Raw genomic sequence first — 9,129 nt, 5'->3', positions numbered from 1 at the left:
AATTTCTGTTTTGCTATGAACTCTGATAGATGTGGTATGTCTATGGTGAAACTGGTATTTGGATGGAAGGAAGTCAAGGCGAGGTGTAAAGTTTGGACTTTCCCCCTTAAGAAATAGCTATCAAGAATTTAGCTTCAATCTGAAAAGTGCATTCCTTAGACCAGGGCTTCTTAAAATTTTTCCACTTTTGACTCTTTTTCACCTTACAAATTTTTACTCAACTCCAGGTATATCAGTATATAAAACAGGCTTACAAATAAAATATTTAGTGATAATAAATCACAAAGAAATTTATTTTAAAACAATTTTTGGTATACATATAATTTTCACATTAAAATTAAATTTTCACATGAAAGCAAGTTTGCATATTAATGAGATGGATATGCTTATTGCTACATAAAGAATTAAATCTTGGCAGACTATTTTATACCCTGTATTACAATGCCATTTTCCCCGCTGGACTTTCGCGTTTAGTTACAATATTCCATATCGGATCTCGACCCAGTTTAAGAAACTGCCTTAGATTAACAACATTTAAGGGTTAAGTAAAATATGCCTGTCTCAATGAGGAGAGCAGAGTGGTGGTCATTCTCTGGCAGCAACCTCCTTCTGGTTAGAACTGAAATATCCCATGGAAGCAGAAAAATCGAAATATATTTATTCTGGTCTCCCTTACACACACACACACACACACACACACACACACACACACACTTCATCCTCCAGAAAAATGTGGGAGTCAGCCATATTAAAGAATATAAATGGGCAACTAATACCTGAATTCAGGGATACAAGACGAGAGGCAGCTTGTGCTGAAGATGGTATGACTTCCAGTTTTAAAGAAAACCAGGGATTTTAAGTGGTGGGAAGGGGGAAGGAAAGAGCCATTAATTGTTGAAAAATTACACCCGGAAGTCACCTTTACAGTGATTCGAGCACTCTAGAGGATAAGACTAAACTACATGCCGGGATCAACTATTTAAAGAGTTTCTACCATTAAGCCAACTTAACCCTCCCAAGTTAGACCATCACCTCCACCCAGTCGGAGAAATGCTGTCTGCTCGCCCCAGGTCAAGCCCAACTGGTGGACAAGGCAGCCTTTCCATCCCAGAAGTTTGGGCTCCGCAGATTGCCCAGGATGAATCCCAGCGCGAGTGTGTATGTGAAATTTACCTGGTTCCACTCCCAGGAAATTAGACACGTGGGGGGAGGGGAAATACCAATCAGGATGGGGGGGGGGGGTGTAAACACGTGTCTCAAAGTGGATGAGCACTCGCAACATCTCCGCTTTAGCTGAGGATGCAAACTTCACCCCTGACGCCTCCAAAGTACCAGCAACCTCACCCCAGCTGCTGTCAGTGCATCTCGGCTTTTGAATGTTCCCGGGTCCCGGCGGAGAGCTCTGTTCCAGATCCGTGTCCCTCCGCCGGGGTCAGTTGTGGCCAGAACTGCCCTAGAGTCCGCCGCTTTTCCTCTTGGGAAGAGACTGGAGGAGGGGGGAAGTGGGTAAGGTAGAGTTGCCTTAGTAAGCCACAACTTCGGAGGAATTCCCTCTTTCTACCGTTTTCTTGGCCCGCTGAGTGACAAACAAACATTATTTCCCTTCCCTAGCAAGCCGAGCCCAAGGGGTTAGCACTGTAAAAGCCGCAACCTCCTTCCCGCTTCACTTCCCCGATCTAAGCTTCTTCGGCCGGGCCCGGGGGCTCCGAAATAGCTCGGCAAGTTCCGCCTCTGGAGCCGCGAGGCGGGGCCATTCGGGCGTCTCCGGCCGAGTTCGGGCGTTTCCGTGCGCGGCCGCCGCTGCGCACTCGGCACTGGGCGGCGCTGGCTGGCTCCCTGGCTGCGGCTCCTCAGTCGGCGGCGGCTGCTGCTGCCTGTGGCCCGGGCGGCTGGGAGAAGCGGAGTGTTGGTGAGTGACGCGGCGGAGGTGTAGTTTGACGCGGTGTGTTACGTGGGGGAGAGAATAAAACTCCAGCGAGATCCGGGCCGCGAACGAAAGCAGTGACGGAGGAGCCAGTACCACCGGTAAGAGGAGCAGGAGGAGGAGGCAGGAGCCCGAGAGAGCCGGGGGGACGGAGGGGGGACGGGGAGGCGCCGGACACCCGCGCTCGGGGCCTTCCCCTCGCAGGAGGGGCCGCGTTAAAGATGGAGCCTCCGCCCGAGCCCGACCACATCGCCGCCGCTCTCAGCGAACAAAGAATAATGGCGGCGGACTGGAGCCAGCGGCAGCCGGGGCGGCAGCGACTCTGCCTGCAGCCAGCGGCGGCGCTCCTGGCGGGGGGCAAGCGGGCGGGCGGGGGACCGGGGGGCACCCGGGGAGGGGCGCGCCGGAGGAGGGGGGCGGCAGGAGCGGGACCCCCGTATTCCCGCGTCCCCGACGCGCGACCGAGGGGTGAGGGGCTCCCGCGGCGGGGAGCCGGAGCCCTGCTTCTCCCGCTGTGGGGGGAGGGGGAATGTGCGGGAAACCACCGCCGAGCCCCCCCTCCCCCCTGGTGCGCCCCCCTCCCCCGCTCCCTCCCCTCCCCCTCCGTTCTCCACCCCGTGCGCTCCTCGCCAGGTTCTCCCGGCACCGCCGGATCAGAGTAAAAGAAGCAGTTTCTGCCCCGGGAGTTTTTGTTATTTTTATCCTTATTAATTTTTTTTTGGAAGAGTGAGGAAAAGGAAATTTGGGGGGCAGAAAGTGTTGGCGATGGGGTTTGCTTCCTGAAAAACCCCTCTACCACGCCACTTGGGGGGTGCAAAAAAAAAAAAAAGGCAACGTTTAATCTGCTGTCTTTCTCTTTCTTTGCTCTTTTGTGCAATAAAGTTCCAAACCAAAGGCATTTTTCGTATCGTATTTTTATTGCTGCACTTTTTTTCTTACCCTGTAACCCCTTTGGGAAAATTGGAGGTTTTTTTTTTTTCCTGCGCAGTTGTGATGAGGGTTAATGTTGCAGTTCGTTTTAGCTGACTTTCCCTCCTTTTTAAGAAGAGGGCAAAGAAGGAGGGGGAAACAAGCCCGGTGTTCACTGACCTAAGTCTTTTTTTTTTTTTTTTTTTTTTAAAACAATCAAGAAACTCTTTAGTCGTTTAAAAAAAAAAGAAAAAACAACTTGTAAAAAGGAAGCCTCGTTAGTTTCGGATTTAACCCTTTTTAGGGTAAAAGTCTCTTGCACCGTTTCATTCTGAAACTCACCTTTTAAAAAAAAAACCAAACATTTTTAGGGTAATGGACATCATTGTTTCTTCCAAACACGTTATGATTTCTCTTCACGTTCCCTCGACACCCCTGCTCCCCCCATTCATGTTCTTGAAAAAATGTAACTGTCAGAAGTGATAGCTACTTAGTATACCTCTGAAGTTGTGGGTTTTTTGTTTTTTTTAATAGCGTTTTATTTCCCCTGATAGCACAGAAACCTTCGTGGAGTAAAAAGTAACTTTTGTCAACCCATGTTTGTTTTCTTAATTGGATACTTAGGAATTCTCACTACAGCACCTCTTGGAATAAAAGGCAATGTTTCTTCACACATTGTTGTTTTATTTTGTTTTTTCTATATGTAGCACATACCTTCCATCGTGGAATAAACAATTTTTATTTACACGTATTTTTGTTTCTCTTAATTGGAAGCCAGGGGGGAAAAGTCTTTTTTAAGTTTATTTGCACTTTAAATAGCGGAAATTACTTGGGAGGGAACGGTTGCTTTGAATGTGATCCATTTCAGTTAGCAAAATTCACACCGTTAAGTTAATTTGCCTGGAAGCTTTAATTATGTTTTAAATTTATATTTCTGACTGGCTGAAATGAAAATTTTTCTACATAGACTTAGTTTCTTGATTTTAAAATTATCTTCCTTGGGGAAAAAATGTATCTTAAGTCTTAATAATTTGGAGGAAGTATCAAACTTAACTAAAGGCATTTTGTTTTTCAAGATAAAACTTTTTTTTATTATAGCTTTTTATTTAGTAGTTATATACATGGGTAATTGACAATTTGGCATCGACAATTGCCTAACCTTTTGTTCCAATTTTTCCCCTCCTCCCCACCCCCTCCCCCAGATGGCAGGTTGACCAATACATGTTAAATATAAAACTACATTTGTTAAGCATTGATATAATTAATGAGCATCGTGATCTATAGCTAAAATTCTAGACTTAACAAAAGCTGTGGTAACTTGACCTTTTACAAATCACAACCTTGGAGCCTCAGTTTCCTCATTTATAAAACAGATAATAATATCTGCAAAACCTATCTCAGGCTTGTGAAGATCAAATGAGAATGTAAGTGCTTCTTAATCTCAAAATGCCACTTAATATGACAGTAATCTCCACTTTTCTCCCTCCTCCCCCAAATACTTATATACATATAAATGTGTGTGTAAAATTCCATGTCCTGTTTGCCATCTTTGGAAGAGTTTATTCCATTATTGGTTTTATTAAAGGGAAACTTGATGAAGAAATTGCTCACAAGCCGTTATAATATGGAAACATTGTACTCCCTGACCAGCAAATGATAATACTTTTTCAATGCTTGTAGAAACTAAACAGATTCTAAGGTATAAGCATTTTATTGCTTTTAGGTTATTTTTCTTATAGGTCCAGTAATATACTGATTCTTAATTTTGCAGTTCTTTGGATTGATTGACATTTGAATGTGCAGTTACTAGTACTGAATTGAAATGATTTAGCTTCCTCTCAAGTACTTTTAAACTTTTTTCTATTGAATGTAGCAGAACAAATGCGCAAAAACATAAAAGGATAGGGAGGTGGAACTATTTTAATTGGAAGTATTCAAATGGCAAATTTATTTAAATCTCAAGTTTTGGATTTTCCAATAGTTGGGTTTTTTGGTTTGTTTTTAATTTAGAGTTTGACAAAACTTCTAACAGTATGTTATATCTATGTCACTAAAGTAAAATTTAGTAATAACATGATAGTCAACTTAATTTGACAATTTTAATTTTACTATTGGGATAATACATATGTAAGAGATTGAGGGGGGAGCTGATTTTTCTTGTTTGTGCCATCCTAACTTTTAATTAGTTCTGAATGTTGTGGAATGTTATAGATAATTTGTATAGGTAGAGAATAATTTTATTGTTCTTAAATATACCTTATTTCTCTTGTTGATTTTATAAATTAAACCACAGCTACAGAAAAATCAATTTTATCTGCCCATATCCCAATTATAAATTCATGTTGGAGCATTTTTTCCTTCCTATTACTAGCTAAAATTTAATCATTTGTAATTTATATGTGATATGTATCATAAGTACATATCCAGCCAGCAATAAGCATATATATGTTCTTAGAAAATTACTTAATTGCACTTTTGAAACAACGTTTTGATTATCTGAAAGGTAAGATTCAGATCCTGCCCTCATGTGGGCTCTTACAATGCCTATTACAGTTAGTTGTGTGCCACAAGATAACAAGATTAGGAACTTATGTTTCTAAAACTGTCTTACAGCAACATATACATCTGGATTTTTAGGTATTATATCTTGTAAAGGAACCCATCTATAAAAACTTTGAATCAGAAAGCTATAAGTCAATTTTCTGAAATAAAGAAACTCTTCCGCAGAAAAGTTAGGTTTTACATGGGAATTTTGGAGTATCACAATTTTTTTCCATTCAAATTCAGACTATGGTAAGCAGAATTATTTCCTAAACTAGTTAGTTTTTTTGGCTAACTTTTTTGGTGGGATTTTTCTTTCTCTTATTGTGGCATATAGCACATAATACTTAACTCCTGTCTTGGTAAGAAATATTGTCATAAGAAGTACCTTAAACGATTTCTTAGCATTTTTATATTTAAGGAAAATTCTTTAGATGGCCCTTGCACTTCAGATTTCTTAATGATTTACCAATATTTGTGTTTCAGAAAAAGAAATTATTGTGGTTTTCAATTTTGGTTCCCAAACTTTAACTTAAAAAATATATATATATCTAAAGCTCTACTGTATGCAAAGTTTTTTCATCCAGTTATTTTTCTTGGAAATCCAGCTATGTCATATGATACATGTGACTCGAGAAACAAAAGCTATTTATTCATATTTTACTTTAGCAATCTGACATTTTTTTTTTAACCAGGGTATAAAAAATTGTATCTTTGTAGGGGAGCAGGGTTAGGGGGAAGAGAGAAAAATTCCCCCCCTATCTTTACTTCCTTTCTGAATTTAATGATTTTTATGAATAACTTATCTGAGAAATGAGAATGTAGTATGTTCCCATTTGTAAAATGTGTGTTAGTGTGTTATTGCACTGAATTTGTTGACAGATGACTTCAATTCACATGTCACTTCATTCTTAGGAGTTGTGTGACCCTGGGAAAATCACACAGAACCCTCTGAGGCCTTAATTTACTTATTTTTAAAATAGATTGAGTTCATTGCTAATGTCTCTTTCAGCTCTAACTCCTTTACAACTGCCTTAATGCTGGGTACACTAAATTATATATGTTGAAAATTCATAATCTCTTAGTTTTGTATGTATATTTGTTTTGATTGATAATCTCTTAGTGATTTTTATTTCAGCCGATACCTTATACTACAGGTGATTTTTTTTTTTAAGCACATTGTTATTTTTGACTTTGTAACAGATCTACAAACGCAAATATTTTAATAGACTTTCCACTATATTTAAATGTTATTTTCACGGGTGGAAGCAGTCCAGAGCTCTTTTTGGTAGGTGGTAGAACTGGCTTCATTTAATTTATAAAGGGGACTTGGTTATCCTGATGAGATGAATCAATCAACATTTGTTTCATAAGTACCCCTGCCAGGCATGATCATAGAGATTAAGTATATAAAAGTTCCCCATAAGAAGTTTGCCATAGATACAAATATTGGGACTACTATTCCATATTCCTCGTATTTAATTTTTTTTTTTTTTTCTGTTTGCTTCTGCCAGCCACTTTGCTACTTGTGTAGTAATGGCATTGATGCTTAGTGTTTGAAACTGGCCTAGCTTTAAAAAAAAAAAAAAAAAAAAAAAAAAAACTAGTCTTTCTGTTTCAGATAAATTTAGTGATATTTAATTGAACAGTCCCATAATTTTTAGTACTGTGCTTTATATTTATATATTTATGATTTCACCTAGAAACACTAACACTTGGTTTTCTTATTTTTGAACATCATTATCCCATAATAAATTTTAGAAATTCAGGTAATATCTTTTACCATTGTCCAACTTGGATGGAAAAATTAAATAAGCACTGTTTGATCATAAGTGAGAGTAAGAACATTTTTTTTAAAAGCCAATTGTTACTTCCCACTGTCACATCTCTAGCTAGTGTGTGTCTGGCACTAAATTTGAACTTGGGTCCTCCTGATCCGGGGGTCAGTGTTCTCTATTCTGCCACCTAACTGTCCCAATATACCTTTTTTGGTAATTCACTATTTATTTTTAAAGAAATCAGAATATAATAGCTCCATAGCTTCATGTGCAATTTTTTCAGCTCCTAGAAGATTAAAGGGTAGAGGATAGGAAATCTTCTAGTATTGGTCCTATCACAGGGAGTTTCTTTCTTTTTAAAATTTTTTAATAATAGCTTTTTATTTTCAAAATATAATGCAAAGATAGTTTTCAGCAATCATCCTTGAAAAACCTTGTTTTCCAAATTTTTCTCTCTTCCCTCCACCCCTGCTCCCCTACACAGCAAATAATCCAATATAGGTTGAATATAGGATACCGACTTATTTATGTGTTTGTTTTATTTTATTATTAAAGCTTTTTATTTTCAAAACATGCAAAGATGATTTTCAACATTCACCTTTGCCTTAACCTTGTGTTCCAGATTTTTTTCCTCTCTTCCCCTTGCCCTCCCCCACCCCCCAGCAAGTAATCCAATATATGTTAAACATGTGCACTTCAAGAAAAATCAGATCAAAAAAGAAAAAAAATAAGGAAAAAAAACAAATGGAAGCAAACAACACAAAAAAAGTGAAAATACTATGTTGTGATCCACATAGTCCCCATAGTCCTCTCTCTGGGTACAAATGGCTGATAGCTACTTTTTAAAAGACAAAACAAAATTCATTTGAGAACTTAAATTCAATAGTTAAAACTATTTCGACCATTAAAGTGAAGTTTGCCACTATTTCTTATAACCTAGTTCTAAATGTATGTCCTTAGGACCAGGAAGTAACACAATTAGACTACAACAATTGCATTTTAGAATTAGAAGATATAGTAAATGTATTGATGAATTGATATTCAAGAAAAGGCAGATGAGTGGGAAAGTTATATTAAATTATTTTTTAGGAAGAGCTTTCATCAAGTTTTGAAAGTTGTTCCCAAAGGTAAAAATAGAAACTCTTATTCTTAAAAGATCCAAAAGCACAGTTGAACTCATAGAGTAATACTTTGTATTTGTGTGATTCTTTTGATTTAAAAGTGGGAAAAGGAGCCAGTCAACAAAACTAACCCATATATCAATTGTGTGACCTAATGTGCAGTGTTATATACCCCATAATTGCCTTTTAAAGCAACTTTTGCATTTCGTTTGAGTTCATAATCTTAAAATTAGACAAGCTGATATTTTACCCTAGCATGAATTTTTTTAATGAGTTCAGAAGAGGTAAAAGATTGTACCAGAGGCCAAAACTCTAGATGGTGGTGGAGCTGAAGCTAGAACTGAGGTCTTTTTGTCTCCTAGTTTGTGCTTTTACTTCTCTACTATGTATTTCAGCAATTTTATTTCAGGAGTTAAGTGATGTGCCTATTTTGTTAGTGTTCAATTTTAACTGTGACAATGTAACTGTAGCTGGAAAAAACAAAACAAAACTGATTTAGACTGAAGTTATTGTTCTTACCTGTTGATAATATGAGTAATTTTCCATTGAAGGTTTTAAAAGATCTATTTTTATTATCTATTAAATGTTATCTATTGTTTAATAATAATAATTCACATATATATGCTGTCTTAGTTTAAGCTATTTATAATACTGAAATTGTTCATTCAGATCTTAAAAAAAGAGTCTTAAAAGAATATTACTTTCAAATAAGTAACAGTTATCTCCAGAAATAGTGTGACCTAATAGATGGAATACCGGACTTGGCTTTAGGAAGACCAGGCAATGTTAGTCTTACTTTTGGTACTTACTACTACGTGACCAAATATAAGTTGCTTAACCTCTTTGAACCTCAGAC

At 38.2% G+C, this 9,129-nt stretch overlaps 1 protein-coding gene across 2 annotated transcripts in view; it reads left to right on the top strand.

The window, feature by feature from the left end:
* The first annotated feature begins 690 nt into the window (after positions 1-690).
* Positions 691-9,129, top strand: part of CREB1 (cAMP responsive element binding protein 1) — an 88,439-nt gene continuing 80,000 nt past the window's right edge. For both annotated transcript variants that reach the window (XM_051983681.1, XM_051983683.1), the window contains exon 1: positions 691-2,025. The gene's annotated coding sequence lies outside the window, so the exon portion shown is untranslated. The remainder of the gene's footprint in view (positions 2,026-9,129) is intronic.

The sequence above is a fragment of the Antechinus flavipes genome, chromosome 3, assembly GCF_016432865.1.
Source record: "Antechinus flavipes isolate AdamAnt ecotype Samford, QLD, Australia chromosome 3, AdamAnt_v2, whole genome shotgun sequence".
Taxonomy (NCBI): domain Eukaryota; kingdom Metazoa; phylum Chordata; class Mammalia; order Dasyuromorphia; family Dasyuridae; genus Antechinus; species Antechinus flavipes.
The sequence above is the reverse complement of the archived record's forward strand: the minus strand, read 5'-3'. Positions and strand labels throughout refer to the sequence as shown.